This window comes from Camellia sinensis, chromosome 5 (assembly GCF_055761805.1).
Source record: "Camellia sinensis isolate YWXY chromosome 5, ASM5576180v1, whole genome shotgun sequence".
NCBI classification, from domain to species: domain Eukaryota; kingdom Viridiplantae; phylum Streptophyta; class Magnoliopsida; order Ericales; family Theaceae; genus Camellia; species Camellia sinensis.
The window spans coordinates 9,801,413-9,819,604 of NC_138965.1; the positions used below are offsets into that span (position 1 = coordinate 9,801,413).

General features: G+C 35.0%; 1 long non-coding RNA gene and 1 other non-coding gene across 2 annotated transcripts; both read left to right on the forward strand.

The window, feature by feature from the left end:
- Positions 1-424: 424 nt before the first annotated feature.
- Positions 425-538, forward strand: LOC114281067 (U5 spliceosomal RNA). Its single transcript, XR_003635786.2, has one exon. It is a non-coding gene; the product is annotated as a U5 spliceosomal RNA (small nuclear RNA).
- Positions 539-1,441: 903 nt separating this feature from the next.
- Positions 1,442-3,334, forward strand: LOC145790423 (uncharacterized). The gene is made up of 2 exons (XR_014329094.1): positions 1,442-2,381; positions 2,477-3,334. It is a non-coding gene; the product is annotated as an uncharacterized LOC145790423 (long non-coding RNA).
- The last annotated feature ends 14,858 nt before the right edge of the window (positions 3,335-18,192 follow it).

Below are 18,192 nucleotides of genomic sequence, written 5' to 3' on the forward strand. Positions count from 1 at the left end.
TTTCAATTCTCTTCGGTAGCAATTGGTAGATATGCAAGCTTACTTAGAAGTCGATTAGTCCTAGGTAAAGCCCACGAGGCACGCCACATAAGAAGCTCACAACAAAAAGAAGAGGAAGATAAACTATTATTAGTTCTAACTCACTCTCTCTCTCTCATGTTTAAAGATTATCATCAAACTCAATATCCTAATTGCTAACTGAAGGACAGGAGTTTAAACTAGCGTCACACGCTGGTGTCCACCCAATGCTCACTCTTTCCCTTCTATTTCAGATCATGTGGATCCATAAAAGATTGAAAGAACGTTTAATATGTCCCTACCTGACAAAGTTGGAGAAATTTCGTCCCACATCGACTCACAAACCCAACTATGGTTCTTGAAAGTGGTTCATAAGGGTGGGTGATTCAACAAAGTGAATTCACGCAGCCACGCGATGTGCACAAAGCGAACTATTCTTTCGCCTTTTACTAAAGAATACCGTGTGCTCGTCGCAATTAGTGGCATACGCCTATTTTTGGAGAGCCCTTTCCAAAGGTTTGGGCTCCTTCAAACCATTAGTTTAAATTTTGATTCAAATAGCAGGCTTACTGTTTTAACTGTCTCAGTTTTATGGATTTAGCGAAAACATTTTTTTTTTAAAAAATGTTTTTAACATATTTCCAAACAATTTTATGCTTTAACTTTAAGCATCATTTTCCTGCAATTTTGTTCATCAATTTTTGATCAATAAAAATCCATTATAAAAGCAGAACAAGGAGAGAGGTAAACCATTCATTTTAATCTCTTAACTCTATTTGAGTGCTCTCATTCTCCCACCGTCTCTCCACTCTTTTTCCCTCTGTTTGGCTTTCAGGAAAATGATACAAGAAAAATTCTTCCGGAGGAAATTGATGTAAAAAAAAAGAAAAATAAAAATTAATTAATTTTCTAACCTGTGCCTCGTTCGCAAGAAAGTTCATAAAATTTGAAAAATTTTTTTTTGTTCAATCTAAAGAATTGACTGAACAACGCTGAAGAAAAGCATCAAGCTCGTTTCTATTTGTTTCCACTTCTCTCTCATTTATAGCTTCAACTGTTAATTCAACAAGTTCCACGTTTGGTCCATCAATTTTAGATCAGTTGCATCAAAAACCAATATAATCCCAACAATTTTGACCCTTTTTTGTTTTTATTTTATATATTTCAATTCCATCAAGAACGTTAGCTTTGGTAACAATTGGTAGATATGCCAATGTTAAGACCACTATTTACAGTTGTGATTGCACTTTCACACTTGTTCCCATGAAAATAAAAGGGAATACACCTAAATCTGACTGGCTTTGCCTTCTGTCATTGAGCTCACATTAATGTCCATGATGTGGTCGGGGCAATTTCTAGTTCATTATGTCCTATATTACAAATAAGTTTGCGTTTGGATTAGGAATTTGGATAGAAATTTGGAAAAAGAAATATAAAAAAATAAAGAAAATAGAGAAAAAAATTAGTTTATATTTCATTCACATGACACATTTTCTTTTTTAAATCTCTACTTAAATTCAAAATCCAAACAACCTTAAGTCTTCATTGTATTCTGTTAGAAGATATTTTAATATTATAATGTGTTATAATTATATTGTTTGCTTGGGATCCAAGCAACTTGTTCACCAAATTTTTTTTCTTTCCCACCAAGTTTCCCACCAAGTTTTCTTGCCCACCAAACAAAACTTGCCCACTAAGTTTCCTCTCCTCCAAGAAAACTCTTTTCTTACCTACCAAGTTTTCTTCTCCTATAAATTGAGCTAACATCTTATCTTAGAAATAGAATAAGTTTTTGTTGTTTTATCATGTTTGTGTGAGATTATCAGACAAATAAAAAATGGTGTATGTGATAAAGTTTGGGGTTTAACCAATTGTGCAATATTAGTAAACCATACAATTTAGTCGGGCTGTTGTATGTTGGGAGGTACAAGTCAAGGTTTTTTCTGCTGCACCAGTGTGAGGCTATGCCTAATCGCAAAGGGATTGAATCTCTTTAAAGAGAGCGAATTTTTCGCGCCTCAGTCCTTTCAATAATTATTTTAATGTTTATTTTTTTGTATTTTTTGGTGTTTTGTTTGTAATTATCACCAACAATTTTAAGGAGATTCAAACAGTAAAATTCATGGAGCCAGTATTAGAGAAGTCCAACGAGAATACTAGCGATCTCAACAAGCTCTTCTGGTTCAAGGGAGCCCATTTCAAGAGATGGAAAGACAATGTGCTTTTCTACATCAATCTCCTCAAGGTGGCCTATATCCTGACTAAGAAAAATCCGAACAAAGTCCCCACTAAAGAGATGACCGACGAGGAGTATGCCGCTCATCTTAAAAAAATCGAGAAATACAACACAAATGAGTATAAATGTCAGTATTATCTTTTGAATTGTTTTTCGGATCAATTTTATGATTATTATAATACTACTTACATCACTGCTAAGAAAATTTGGAAAGCCTTGCAGAATAAATATGAGACACAAGAGGCAGGCGCTAAAAAATATGTTGCAAGCCGTTTTTTTCGCTATAGATGGAAAATTAGTGATGGAGTAAGTTCAAGATTTTTAGATACTAGTGGCTGACATTAGTTCTGAAAGCATCAAAATTGCAGACAATCTTGTTGTAGCAAGTATTATTGACAAACTACCATCATCTTAGAAGGAGTTCCAGAAGTCAATGCGTCACAAGCAAAAAGAGACGTCCTTGGAGACTCTAATCACACGGATTCGGGTGGAGGAGGAAGCACGAGGACAAGATGCACTTATGACACAAGAGCATTCCACTGTCAAGGTAAATTTAACTTCTGGAAATACTTTACCTACAGGTCAATTTCATAAAAATAGTCACTTGAAGCTAGTTAAGAAAATTTGGAAAAACACTAAAAGGCCACAAAATAAAAATTACCCGAGGCAAAAGAAATGGAACCAAGAACCCCCTTCACAAGATCTGACAAATGTGACATGTTTTATGTGTGGCAAAAGTGGGCATATTGCTCAAACTTGCAAATTTTGGAAACAACAGTCTCGACCACAAGCCAATGTTACCGACGAACCATTTGTGGCTATGATTACAGATATTTTTATGATTCAATCTGTGGAAGGGTGGTAGGCTGACTCTGGTGCCAATAGGCATGCCTGCTATGAAAAATATTGGTTCAAAGATTTTACTCCCTTTATTGAGGAGAGGACTATTATGCTTGGTGACTTTAGTTTAACCAAGGTGCTCGGGTATGGGAATGTTGAGCTGAAATTTACCTTTAGACATGTGTTTGTTTTAAAAAATGTGTTGTACAAACCATCTATGAGGAAAAAAAAATTTGTCGAATTATTTGCTCAACAAAGTTGGTTTCAAGCAAACCATTAAATCTGATCAATATGTAATCACTAAAAAAAGCATATTTGTGGGAAAAGGATATGCAAGTGATGGAATGCTAAATTAAATGTTGAGAATAAGAAAGCACATGTTTCTGTTTACAGGCTATCTTCTATGAATTTTTGGCATGCTCGTCTGTGTCATATAAATAGCCAATATGTAGGAGTCATGAGTTGTTTAGGATTAATTCCCAGACTAACAAATAATCTTGAGAGATGTGATGTTTGCAGTCAAGCAAAAATAACTAAAAGGCCTTATAAAAGTATGGTGAAAAATACTGAATTGCTAGAATTAATTTACACTGATTATGTGAATTTGAAAGAATTTTAACACGTGGTGGAAATAGATATTTTATCACTTTTATTGATGATTTTTCAAAATACACATATGTATACTTGTTGAAAAATAAAAATGATGCTTTTAAAAAATTTAAAGAATTCCTACTTGAAGTTGAAAATCAATTTGGTAAAAAGATTAAAAGATATAGAAGTGATAGAGGCCGGGAGTATGAATCTTTTGAATTCAACTCGTTTGCTCAGTCTTTGGGAATAATCTATGAAACTACTCCACCATATTCACCTACATCTAATGGTGTAGCCAAAAAAAAAAAAAAAACTTTAACTGATTTAACAAATGCTATGCTAATTGAAGCAGGTGCTCCTTCAAATTTGTAGGGAGAAGCAATTTTAATTGCATGTTATGTTATGAATAGAGTGCCACATAAAAAAACAAAAGTTACACCTTTTGAGTTGTGGAAAGGGCATAAGCCAAATTTGGGATATTTGACGGTTTGGGGTTGTCTAACTTTTGTTAGACTTGTGAACCCTAAAAGACCTAAATTAGGTGTGAAAACTGCCACTCGTGCTTTTCTTAGACATGCAACAAATAGTACAGCCTATAGATTTTTTGATATTGAAAACAAAATAATTTTTGAATCAGGTGATATAATTTTTCATGAAGAAAAATTTCCTTTTAAATCTAAAAATGGTGGAAGTCAAAATTATCAAGAAAATATTTATCTGTTCCTCTATTCCTTTTTTACAAAACTAAGACACCGTAGTTTTTGAACCTAAAAGGAGTAAAAAAGCCAGATTAGAAAAAAAATTTGGCCCTGATTATCATGTTTTTAATGTGGAGGAAATTCCATTAACTTTACAAGAAGCTTTGATATCTCTTGACTCTGTTTTTTGGAACGAGGCTATAAATGATGAGATGGAATCATTATTATCTAATAAAACTTGAGTATTAGTAAATTTAGCACCAGGTTATAAAACTATTGGTTGTAAATGGGTTTTGAGGAAAAAACTTAAACTAGATAGAACTGTTAATAATTATAAAGTAAGGCTTGTTGCAAAAGGTTTTAAACAACAAGCAGATCTTGACTTTTTTGATATATTTTCTCCGGTTATTAGAGTTACATCCATTAGATTATTAATTGCAATGGTTGCAATTCATGATCTAAAAATTCATCAAATAGATGTTAAAACAACATTTTTAAATGGAGACATGGATGAAGAAATCTATATGGATCAACCTGAGGGTTTTGTAGAACTCGGTCAAGAAAGCAAAGTGTGCAAGCTAGTGAAATCCCTATATGGCTTAAAATAGACCCCTAAACAGTGGCATGAGAAATTTTATTCCTGCATGATTAAGAATGGCTATAAAACTAATGAATGTGATAAATGTATCTACTATAAATCTGAAGAAAATTCACATGTGATTATTAGCCTTTATCATCTATGTAGATAATTTACTTATATTTGGCTATAATTTGCATATCATCATGGAAACTAAAAATATGCTTAGTAGCCATTTTGATATAAAAGATCTTAGTGAGGCTAATTATATTTTGGGAATGAAAATTACCAAAACATGTGATGGTATATTTCTTGATCAGTCGCATTATGTTGAAAAAATTTTGAGAAAATATAATTTTTATAAGTGCAAGCATGTTCTTACTCCTTTTTATCCTCATGTGCGTTTATTTCCTATTGAAAATGATGAGGATGTAATTAATTAAAATGAATATGCTAGTATAATTGGTAGCTTGCGTTATGCGATTGACTTTACTAGACCTGACATTGCCTATGTAGTTGGAGTACTTAGCAGGTTTACTAACAAACCTAGCAGTGATCACTGGCTAGCCATTGAGCGAATTATGAAATATTTATCTGGTATCATAAAATATGGTCTTTTTTATAATAAGTATCATGTAGTACTTGAAGGTTACAGTGATGTCGATTGAAATACTTTGTTAGGTGATTCATTATCAACCACTGGTTACTTATTTACCTTGGGAGGTGGTGCTATAAGTTGGAAATCGAAAAAACAAACAATTATCGTTAATTCAACAATGGAGGCTGAACTTATTGTTTTAGCTACAACTAGTGAAGAAACAAATTAAAAAAGAGATTTGTTAAATAAAATCTCTTGTTGGGAAAAACCGATTCCACCTATATTGATTCATTGTGATAGCACCGCAGCAATTGGTCGAGTTAATAACCGTTATTATAATGGTAAATCCAGACCTATCAGAAGAAAGCACAGTACTGTGACATCTTATATAAATGATGGCATCATAAATGTGGATTATATTAAATCGGTGATAATCTTGCAGATCTATTAACTAAGGCCTCAGCAAAAGATAGAGTCTGGAATATATCGAGGGGGATGGGGTTGAAGTCCATTGAATATAGCAGGAGCCATGTATGAAGATGCTCAACCCAAGGACCAGAGATCCTGTAACTGGGTTCAATGAGAAGAACGATTATATGATGGTCGTGAGAAGTGCACTAAATTCTTTTTTACCCATCCTTATGATGTAAGTCCATTTATCCTATAACGTTATAGAGGTTGAGTTATTAAAAAAAACTCTTAATGAATTTATGTAGCTCTTATTGAGTGGGGTGTCATAGTTACAAGAGCACCCTTGACAGAATTCACCTATGTGAGTGTGGTAGTTGTGCCGCTACCTATGAGATTTGGGCTAATTCTAAAACACATTCATGAATTCTAGGATCGCATAAGGCCATAATGTGTTGGCTCTTAAAGCTTATGTGAACACCTAAAATATTATGTGTGTACAATAATTATTTATTTCCCTTAAGCAGTCAAAGTTCAATGCTGAGCATACTATTGGCTCTAGAGTAGATATTATTGTTTCACTAATGGAGGTTCAATGCAGAGCACACCTACCATGATGCATAATATCCTTATTTGCCTAATAATCTCAGAATTTGTTACCTATAATATTAAAATAAGTGGTGGAATGTTGAAAATATTTTAATATTATAATGTGTTATAAATTATAATGTTTGCTTGGGATCCAAGCAACTTGTTTGTCAAATTTCTTTTCTTTCCCACCAAGAAAACTTGCCCGCCAAGTTTCCTCTCCTCCAAGAAAACTCTTTTCTTACCCACCAAGTTTTCTTCTCCTATAAATTGAACTAACCTCTTATCTTGGAAAATAGAAGTTTTTGTTCTTTTATTATGTTTGTGCGAGATTATCAGGCAAATAAAAAAAGGTGTATGTGATGAAACTTTGGGTTCAACCAATTATGCAATATTGGTGAACCATACAACGTAGTCGAGTTGTTGTATCCTAGGAAGGACAAGTCAAGATTTTTTCTGCTACACCGGTGTGAGGCTATGCCTAACCGCAGAGGGCTTGAATCTCCTTAAAAAGAGCGAATTTTCCGCACCTCAACCCTTTCAATAATTTTTGTAATGTTTATTTTTTGTATTTTCTGGTGTTGTATTTGTAATTATTACCAACATATTCCTACATGAGAATCAAACAACTAGAGTGACTGGCCGAAAGTTTGGCTATGTAAGCACCTGATGGCTAAGTTATCTCTTCTTGTGTAGTGTGAAATATATTTTTCATATACCTTCCCAGTATGGTTCCTCCACTATTTATAGAGGTGGGAAATGATTTGCCACTATCACATTTTCACCTAGATATGACAAACCAACATTTTGACTTTGGCATGCTTCTTTTGCATGACATGTTAAGAGTTGTCTTGGAAAGTTGGTTAAAAGTTGACTTTTTGATTTTTTTTTTTTTTTAAACGTGTAAAATAGTAGAGAGATAATGTAACACAAAATAGGTTAAAAGCTGGAAGATAACTTTTAACCATCTTCTCAAAAGAGGCTTAAGTTAATTTTTTTGGTTTTGGTCCAGCTTTCAATAGAAGTCTGCTACGTCAATATGATGGTCGTAGCCACAGGTGGACGTAAGGTGGTCTATGCAGGGCCAAGGCTCCCCTAAAATTTTAAGACCCTTCTAATATTTCATGCAAAGTCTAGTTGTATATAGGTATCATATACAATATGCCCCCTCCTAAATTAGTTCCTTTTGCACTACATATGGTTATTGTCTTCTTATTTTTAGTTTGGCCCGCTTGAAAGAAAATCTTTGGTTCCGAAATCACCTTCTTATTGGTCTCGAGTAAGTGGGATCTTAGGTCGTTTTCTATAATAAATGACCGATGATGAGTAATCGAAACAAAAAACATATCATCTCAAACTTTTAAATAATTTTTTCCCCATTTTTCTACCTTTTTTATCTAATTAGTGGCAGACACTAATTTTTGGAGAGCCCTTTCCGAAGGTTTGGGCTCCTTTCAAATTATTAGTTTAAATTTTGTTTCCAATACTGACTAACTTTTTAGTTGTGCCAATTTTGGAGAACTTTGTGTTGAATTAATTAAATTAGTTTTTTATATCAATTTATCCAATTCAAAATTTTTAACATGTTTCCAAACAATTTTTATATTACTTCAGAGATCAAATTGCTGACAAAACATCACTGAGGCATGGGTTTATAATATGTATCAATGAGGAGATGTTGTAATTGGTTCATTTCTATTTGTGTCCACTCTGATTATAGATTCAACTGTTAATTCAAGTTCCATGTTTGATCCATCAATTTTAGATTAGTTGCATCAAAGACGAATGTTATCCACCACCACCCCTCCCCCCCCCCCCTCCCTCCTTCTCAAAAAAAAAAAAAAAAGCTCAACAATTTTCAATCTTTTTTTGGGAAGGGGTTTCTTATGTCCATCCAAAACCATTCTCTTCAATAAGGGTGGGTTCAAATGGATTGAGAAGTTGTCCAAACCCAATTCAAGTTGTGTTGAGACTTGTTCAAGTCCAACCAAGCTCGAATTGTAAGCCGAGGTTATCTATTCAAGCATGACCCGAGTCTAACCTGAATTGCCCGAATTAGACATAATTTTATTTTATTTATTTTTTTTGCAGCTAAATTATTAATTTGTTAAAACACTACAAGAAAAGTAGGCTTAAAAGATGAAAGCATTTGTGACAGCACACTCCACACTTGCCGTCTCAAAAAGTGACTTTTTGCGACAGCAGAACTTGCTGTCGCGAAAAATGTGAGTTTTTGCGATGACACAATTTGCTGTCACGAAAAATGTGAGTTTTTGCGACAGCACAATTTGCTGTCTCAGAAAAATAGAGTATTTGCGATGGCAGAAAATGCTGTCGCGAAAAAGGAGAGTATTTGCGATGATAGAAATTGTTGTCACAAAAAAAAAAAAAGAGTATTTGCGACGACAGAGATTGTTGTCGCAAAAAAATAGAGTTTTTGCGACGGCACCAGCTGCAGTCGCAAAAAAAAATGAGTTTTTTGTGACTGTAATAGGTACCGTTGCAGCAAGAAAAAAAAAATATATTGTGGCTTTGAGACGGCTTCATATATATACAGTCACAAAATTGTTTGAATAAATGCAATGGTATTTTTCTGTCGCAAATTCTTTTTTAAAAAATGACGTCATCTTACTCTTTTGATATAATATTTCTCTTTTCACCCATTTTTTCATCTTCCGGTGTCTCTCTCTCTTTTCTTTCTCTCTCTTACTCATCCATCTTCTCTCTCTGTCTGTCTGTCTGTCTCTCTCTTTCTCTCTCTCGCTCATCTCTCTCTTCTCTCTATTTCTCTTCTCTCTGTCTCTCTCGCTCATCTTTTTTCTCTCTCTATCTCTCCTATCTCTCTCTCGCCCATCTCTCTTCTCTCTATATCTCTCTCTTTTTCTATGTCTCTCTATCTTATTCATCTTTTTTCGCTCTCTTTCTCTATCTCTTTGTCTATCTCTCGCTCATCTCTTGTTTCTCTCTCTTTTTTTGTCTCTCTTTCTCTATCTCTTTTTATCTCTTTCTCTCTCTATTTCTGTCTCTCACTCATCACTTTTCTCTCTCTCTTTCTCTCTCTGTTTGCCTATATATTTGTCTCTCTCTCTCTCTCTTCCCATTGTGTTCACCTTGCTCACTCTCTCCCTCCCCTTTTCTCAATTTACCGAGTTCCCTTTCGATTTATCGATCCACTACAAAAAAATGCATTTTTAGTGACCACTTTGTCTCTCTCTCGCTCATCACTTTGTCTCTATCTCTCTTTATCTCTCTTCTCTATCTGTCTCTCACTCATCTCTCTCTTTCACCACCCATCTCATCTACCATATTCACCACTACTACAAATGTCATTCCACTACCACCACTACTACCACTGTCCATTCCATCTCTACAACTACCATTACTACCATCATCGCCACCACTCCACTACCACCACTACCACTACTGCCACTACTATTACCACTTCATCTCATCTACCACAGCCACTCCATCTCCTCTACCACTACCACAACTTCACCACTAATCTCCTTCGTTGCCACCACCACCACCTTCACCACTACTACCGCTCCCTCCCCTCTACCACAAAAAATTAGTTCTTGATTTTTAGTAACAAAAAAAAATGGGCCGCAAAAAATATTTTTCATTGACCATAAAAAATTAACTTTATTTTAACGGAAAATATTTTTCATTAAAATATTACCCCTACTTCTACCAAATAAAATAATAATAATTTTTTTTTCATTAAAATAAAAATGAAACAAATAAATTATAAACCTTGGTAACTAAAAAAAATGAAAAATAAAAAAAAATCATTAACTACAAAAAAATAAATTTATTTTAACAAAAAATAAATAAAACAACGTCCACCGCCTATCCTAACTCTCCTCTTCTTTTCTTCTTTTTCTTTTCATTTTTCGGTTCTTTATATCCGAATTCCCCACTTTTTTCCCCTTTTGTTTCTCATGATATCAAATCCCCAATCCCTAATCCCTTAAACAAAAAATCCCCAAAATACTCTCTCTCTCTCTCTCTCTCTCTCACGACTGCAAGCAACAGCAGTGGCAGTAACAGCAAGGGGAGACGACGGCGAGCAGCGAATAACGACAGCTAGCAGTAGTAGCGGCAATGGTAGCGGCGGTGCGGCGTTTCAGATACCTTTGCCGATATCTTTGTTGTTGGGTCGTTCGCCATGGTCAACATTGGGTGTCTTCCTTGCTGCTTTGCGAGTGTTTTTTTTTTTTTGGTAAGCCTTCTTCTCTTATGATATACAGTGTTTGATGGCATTGTTCCCTAATTTTTCTTTGCACACATATATCACAATGGGACGTCATTTGGGGTTTGATTTGATATTGATTCTTGGGTTTGATTTGGGATTGCTTCTCTTTATTCTTGCTTGATTTTTTTTCCCTCCTTTGTATTTTTATCAAGTATTGCTCATTGATTTGGGGTTGCCATCTTCTCTCATGTATATATAATGTATACAAATCATATGTAAAAGATTGTTCAAAAAAAAAATCATATGTTAAAGAAAGATGCCTATACAGTTAAAATAGAGTTCAAAAGTTGAATAGGTAAGTTTGGGTTGTGTTGATTAACCACTTAACTTGCTGACATAAATTGAACCAATCCGAACCTGCCCTCCTGCCATCCCCCAAAACATTGCTCCTCCCAAAAATCACGAGAAGATATAGTAAGTATTTCCTTGTATCATCTTCTTTAGGAGAATGGGCCAAAGCCATCTCTTATTTTATCCAACAATTACTCTATGAATACCAAACCTACAGTGACAAAACCCTTAGGGGAAAAAAATTTGTTTTCCTCTAATATTTATTCCCTCAAGCAACTCGTCAATGTGGTGATTCATGGGTAATAATAATGGGTGTTTAAGAAATGTTAGTGTAGTTTCTCTCATTGAAACCAAGAAAAAAAATAGTGGGCAGGAGAAACACAATTACAAGAGAGAGATTTTATTTATGATCTTATCATACAAATATTTTGTTTATTATGATCTCGAATTTTTTAATGCTTGTATCTATTTGGTAGTGTAGCAAGTGTCATAAATTTTTTACACAGTAATTTCAGTCAAATATTAACCCTGAGGTTTTTTAACACAAGCAACCATAATTCACATGCACGAACTCCAATTTTTTATAAATTTATGAAAGAGATTGACTTACTGTTATGGTAACAAGTTAAGTGTAGAGATGGAAATCAATTGTGTTGTGAGGATACAAACGTGACCAGCCTTATTATTATTATTATTATTATTATTATTATTATTATTATTATTATTATTATTATTATTGTTATTATTATTATTATTATTATATGGTTTTAATTTCAGTCAAATATTAACCCTGAGGTTCTTTAACACAAGCAACCATAATTCACATGCACGAACTCCAAATTTTTATAAATTTATAATATAGATTGACTTACTATTATGGTAACAAGTTACGTGTAGAGATGGAAATCAATTGTGTTGTGAGGATACAAACGTGACCAGCCTTATTATTATTATTATTATTATTATTATTATTATTATTATTATATGGTTTTCATGCATGGAGTTTACATGGACATGGCACCTTATCGTTCCACTTGGTGAATGACAAAAAATTATTGACTTGTTTTTTGATGGACTACTCTATTGAAAAAATGTTAGACATAGATTGCCTATATTTTCTCATTAGAAAAAGGTAAAAACAAAAAATCCAAATCCATGATTTCCTACTATTTGTTTGTATATTCTGTGTCCTTTTGGCCTTTGTTTTTCAAATGTAGAAGAGATGGATTTCTTGAAAGTTGTTGTACAGTTCAATTCTCCTGTCCAAATTTATGTTATTAGGACGTGAAAATTAGATTTGTTCTTATTGTTAATCCAGGTAGGCAACCCAAAAGGGAGGTAAATTGAGTTTCTAAATAAATTGTTAAATTAAAATTTAACACAAATAATAAATAAATAAAAATGATCAACAATATAAAATAGAGTAATGAAATAAAATGAGCGATAGGAAGAGAAAATAAGGACAAATTCACATTAAAAAAAGGTAAAAACAAAAAATCCAAATCCATGATTTTCTACTATTTGTTTGTGTATTTTGTGTCCTTTTAGCATTAAAGTCTGGAACTCCTATTAAAGATGTGTATCCACTAGTAAGCCTTTGCCCTATTTATTGTTCTTTTTAAGTTCTCTAGTTTTGCTATTTACCTGGCATTTTCCCTTTAATAAAGTGGAGTTAAACTGAAGTATTTAAACTAAAGATTATTTGATACATGTGTTGGAAAGTAGAAACAAAATGCATGTTTCTCTAACGGAGTAAAGTTACACCGTAATTAAAATAAGATTGTTTGATACGTTGCATTTAGTAGTTATTTCCTCTTTCCTACTCCAGAGCTTGATAATGAAAATCCTATGGAAATGGTTATTGTGATGACCGTGGAACCTGGATTTGGTGGATAGAAGTTCATGTCAGAAATGATGGATAAGGTGCATACACCATTGTTATTTATATTGATGTTATTGTTCCATCCATCTCATTTCCACAGTCCATAAATGTGGTTTTCAGCTACACACACTAAGAAAGAAATACCCATCACTTGATATAGAGGTAAGCCCATTTATAACTGTGATGCTTTAGTTATCTTCTATGTGCTTGAATTCATTATCTACGTTGTTGTTTCTCTAGTCTGCACCAGAGTTAACCAAAACTCTCTTTCCAAACAACAAATGCAATTTAGGATTTTTTTTACCCTAAATGTTATAGGCAAACATCTAGGGATGGATTCTTGAAACCCATAAGAGATGTTTTCGAAACACTTGACACATTATGTTGCTGTTATAATTATTATGAATCTAGAAAAAAATGTTATGAAGTTGTTTATAAGGAGAAAATACCTATCTCAATACATGAAGGCGGGTCTCAACTAGATTTGTTTATGAAAATGTGAGAGCAATGTTGATATCGATCAGTGTCTCTCTATCTATGGTCTTTAGTTATCTATGTCTGATGGTGTGTGGAGGAGAATATTTTCTTATATATGCTATATGAAATAGTTCAAGGATTTAATGTTTAAGATTCATAATTACATTGGAGATTGTAACGTCTCTTGATCTAAATTAAGATGTCACTGCATTCAAGAAACTTAGAATTCGAGATATTCACGCCCCAAAATCACCAAACGATGTTAGATTAACATGAAACTTGGCAGATACGACCGCCTAGGCACAAGAGACTTGTGGGAGAAAACGGGACTCGAATTGGTTCCCAATTTTGGAGTTAGAGCCGAATTTTGGTCTAGGCAAACTAGTTCTCTAAGAAACTTTGAATTCGAGGTGTTGACGCCTCAAAATCACCAAACGGTGTTGGATTAGCATGAAACTTGGTACACATGACCATTTAGGCACAAGAGACTTGTGGGAGAAGATACGACTCGAATCAGGTTCTCGGTTTGGGAGTTAGAGCCGAATTTCGGTCTAGGCAAACTAGTTCTTTAAAAAACATAGAATTTGAGATGTTGACACCCCAAAATACCAACCGACGTCGGATTAGCACAAAACTTGGCACACACGACCGCCTCGGCACGAGAGACTTGTAGGAGAAGACAGGACTTGAATCGGGTTCCCAGTTTGGGAGTTAGAACCAGATTTCAGTCTACGCAAACTAGTGCCTTAAAAAACATAGAATTCAAGGTGTTGACGCCCCAAAATCACCAAACGGCATCGGATTAGCACGAAACTTGGCACACACAACTGCCTAGACATAAGAGTCTTGTGGGAGAAGATAGGACTCGAATTGGGTTCTCGGTTTGGAAGTTAGAGCTAGATTTCGGTCTAAGCAAACTAGTTCCTTAAGAAACTTAGAATTCGAGGTGTTGACACCCCAAAATCACCAAACGGAATTGGATTGCCATGAAACTTAGCACACACGACCGCTATGGCACGAGAGACTTGTGGGAGAAAACGAGACTCGAATCACATTCCCGTTTTAGGAGTTAGAGTCGGATTTCAGTCTAGGTAAACTAGTTCCTTAAAAACTGAGAATTCGAGGTGTTGATGCCCCAAAATCACCAAACAGCGTCGGATTAGCACGAAACTTGGCACACATGACGGGTTTGGCAAGAGAGACTTGTGGAAGAAGATGAGACTCGAATCAGGTTCCCGGTTCGGGAGTTGGAGCCTGATTTTGGTCTAGGCAAACTAGTTCTTTAAGAAACTTAGAATTCGAGGTGTTGACGCCCCAAAATTACCAAATGGAGTCGGATTAGCACGAAACTTGGCACACACGATTGCCTTGGCATGAGAGACTTGTAGAAGAAGACGACACTCGAATCGGGTTCTCGGTTTGGGAGTTAGAGCCAGATTTCGGTCTAGACAAACTAGTTCCTTAAGAAACATAGAATTTGAGGTGTTGACGCCCTAAAATCACCAAATGGCGTCTGATTAGCACGAAACTTGGCACACACGACCACCTTGGAATGAAAAACTTGTGGGAATAGACAGGACTCAAATCAGGTTCCTGGTTTGAGAGTCAAAGCCGGATTTTGGTCTAGGCAAACTAGTGTCGTAACAAACTTAGAATTCAAGGTGTTGACGCCCCAAAATCACCAAACGACGTCGGATTAGCACAAAACTTGGCACACACGACCACCTTGGCACGAGAGACTTGTGGGAGAAGACGAAACTCGAATCGGTTTCCAGGTTTAGGAGTTAGAATTGGATTTCAGTCTAGGCAAACTAGTGCCTTAAGAAATTTAGAATTCAAGGTGTTGAGGCTCCAAAATCACCAAACGGCGTCGAATTAGCATGAAATTTGGCACACGTGACCGCTTTGGCACAAGAGACTTGTAGAAGAATACAGGACTCAAATCGGGTTCCCGGTTTGGGAGCTAGAGCTGAATTTCGGTCTAGGCAAACTAATGCCTTAAGAAACTTTGAATTCGAGGTGTTGACGCCTCAAAATCAACAAATGGCGTCGGATTAGCACGAAACTTTGCACACATGACCACCTTGCACGAGAGACTTGTGGGAGAAGACAGGACAAGAATTGGTTTCCCTGTTTGGGAGTTAGAGCCGGATTTTGGTCTAGGCAAACTAGTTCCTTAAAAAACTTAAAATTCGAGGTGTTGACACCCCAAAATCACCAAATGGTGTCGGATTAGCACGAAACTTGGCACACGCAACTGCCTTGGCATGAGTGACTTTTAGAAGAAGATGGGACTCAAATCGGGTTCCCGATTTGGGAGTTAGAATCGGATTTCGGTCTAGGCAAACTAGTTACTTAAGAAACTTAGAATTTGAGGTATTGACGCCCCAAAATCACCAAACGGCGTCGGATTAGCACGAAACTTGGCACACACGACTGCCTTGGCACAAAAGACTTGTAGGAGAAGACGGGACTCGAATTGGGTTCCCGGTTTGGGAGTTAAAGCCGGATTTCGGTCTAGGCAAACTTGTTCCGTAAGAAACTTAGAATTCGAGGTGTTGACACCCCAAAATCACCAAACGGCGTCAGATTAGCACGAAACTTGGTACACACAACCGGCTTGGCACGAGAGACTTGTGAAAGAAGACAGGACTCGAATCGAGTACCTGGCTTGGGAGTTAGAGCCGGATTTCGGTCTAGGCAAATTAGTTCCTTAAGAAACTTAGAATTCGAGGTGTTAACACCCCAAAATCACAAAACGGAATCAGATTAGCATGAAACTGGGCACACATGACCGCCTTGGCACGAGAGACTTGTGGGAGAATAAGGGACTCGAATTGGGTTCCCGGTTTGGGAGTTGGAGCCAGATTTTGGTCTAAGCAAACTAATTCTTTAAGAAAGTTAGAATTCGAGGTGTTGACACCCCAAAATCACCAAATGGCGTCAGATTAGCATGAAACTTAGCACACACGACCGCCTAGGCACGAAAGACTTGTAGGAGAAGACGGGACTCGAATCGGGTTCCCGTTTTCGGAATTAGAGCCGAATTTCGATCTAGACAAACCAGTTCCTTAAGAAACTTAGAATTTGAGGTGTTGACGCCCCAAAATCACCAAACAGCGTTGGATTAGCACGAAACTTGGCACACACGACCGCCTTGGCACGTGAGACTTGTGGTAAAAGACAATACTCGAATCAAGTTCCTGGTTTAGGAGTTAGAGCCAGATTTCGGTCTAGGCAAAATTATTTACTTAACTATCTTTGTAATTGTATAGTAGTTAAATTTTTATTTTTTATTTTTTTTGTAATTAACATATTAACACATAATTATATTGTCATTAATTATTTTTGTTTTTTATTTTTTTTTTTCAGATATTTCTCGGGTAGGAGTTTGCTTCTTGTGGAATGCATACCTATGAAGAATGCGACTAACTTTTGTTTTTGTTATCCACGGAGAATGCTGAGGAAAACTTTTATTTTTTCTTTATATGATTTTCAATTGTAAACAACATTATGTATTTAAACAATATATATGTATTATAGAATATTATGTAGTGGGGTAATGTTGTTGATGTGTAGTTATGAATACAAGAATATTTTTATTATGAAAATTTTGTTATTTCTATACAGGAATTTTTATATTATTATGCAATTATTGGTTTCTTTTTCTTTCTTTTTTTTCATTTAATATAGGTAATTTTAATATTTTTAATAATTTTATTACAGGATTTTTTTTTTTTTTTTTTTGCGACGGCACCACACCTTCGCAAAAAATATTAGAACTAAAATATGTTTTTTTGGCGACATAGGCAATGCCGTCGCAAAAGAAATTGGTGACAAAGGTCACGTCGTCACAACAAAAAAACATTTCACGACAGCATTTTTTTTCCCGTCTCAAATACAACTTTCAGCGACGATATAACATTGTCGTCGCAAAAGGTCTCAATTTTTTATATATTATAGGCGATAGTAAAATGCCGTCACAAAAGGTCACATTTGCCGTCACAAGAAAAAGGCAACGGCACCATGCCGTCGCTAAAACGTTTTAGTAATGCCCTCTGTTGTGATCCCTCTTTGTCATCGCTAAAAGTTTTTTGAGACGGCATTTAAATTGAGTTTTTTTTTAGTGAAATTGGACTCTATTTATATTTTTTTTAGAAAATCATTAATAACATTAAATTAAATAATTGGCAATCTTTATAATTTATGAGTGAATAAAAAATATAATATTTTGTATTGTATTACTTATGTATATAATATATATTTAATATGATTTAATAATCTAAATTCCTTTAATATCATGTAATAACTAATAATTTATATATATTTAATATTTTTATATATGTACATATAATTTAGGTTTTGGATTGCCCGCGTTATTTGATATCTTTACTCAAGTCTGCCCAAATTTAATTTAGATTTCTAAATTTTTTATCAAATCCGTACTGAATTCAAAAATATCTTACTCAAACCCTAAAAAAATTCAGATTGAACTCAAATTGCTCAAATTGTGTTCACCCAGATTGCATTCCTACTCTTCAGTAGCAATTGGTAGATATGCAAGCGATTTAGAAGTCGATTAGTTGGGGCACGCCACATAAGAAGCTCACAACAAAAAGAAGATGAAGATATACAATTATTAGTTCTAACTCTCTATCTCATGCCTAAAGATTATCATCAAACCAAATATGCTAATTGCTAGCTGAAGGACTGGAGTTTAAACTAGCATCAAC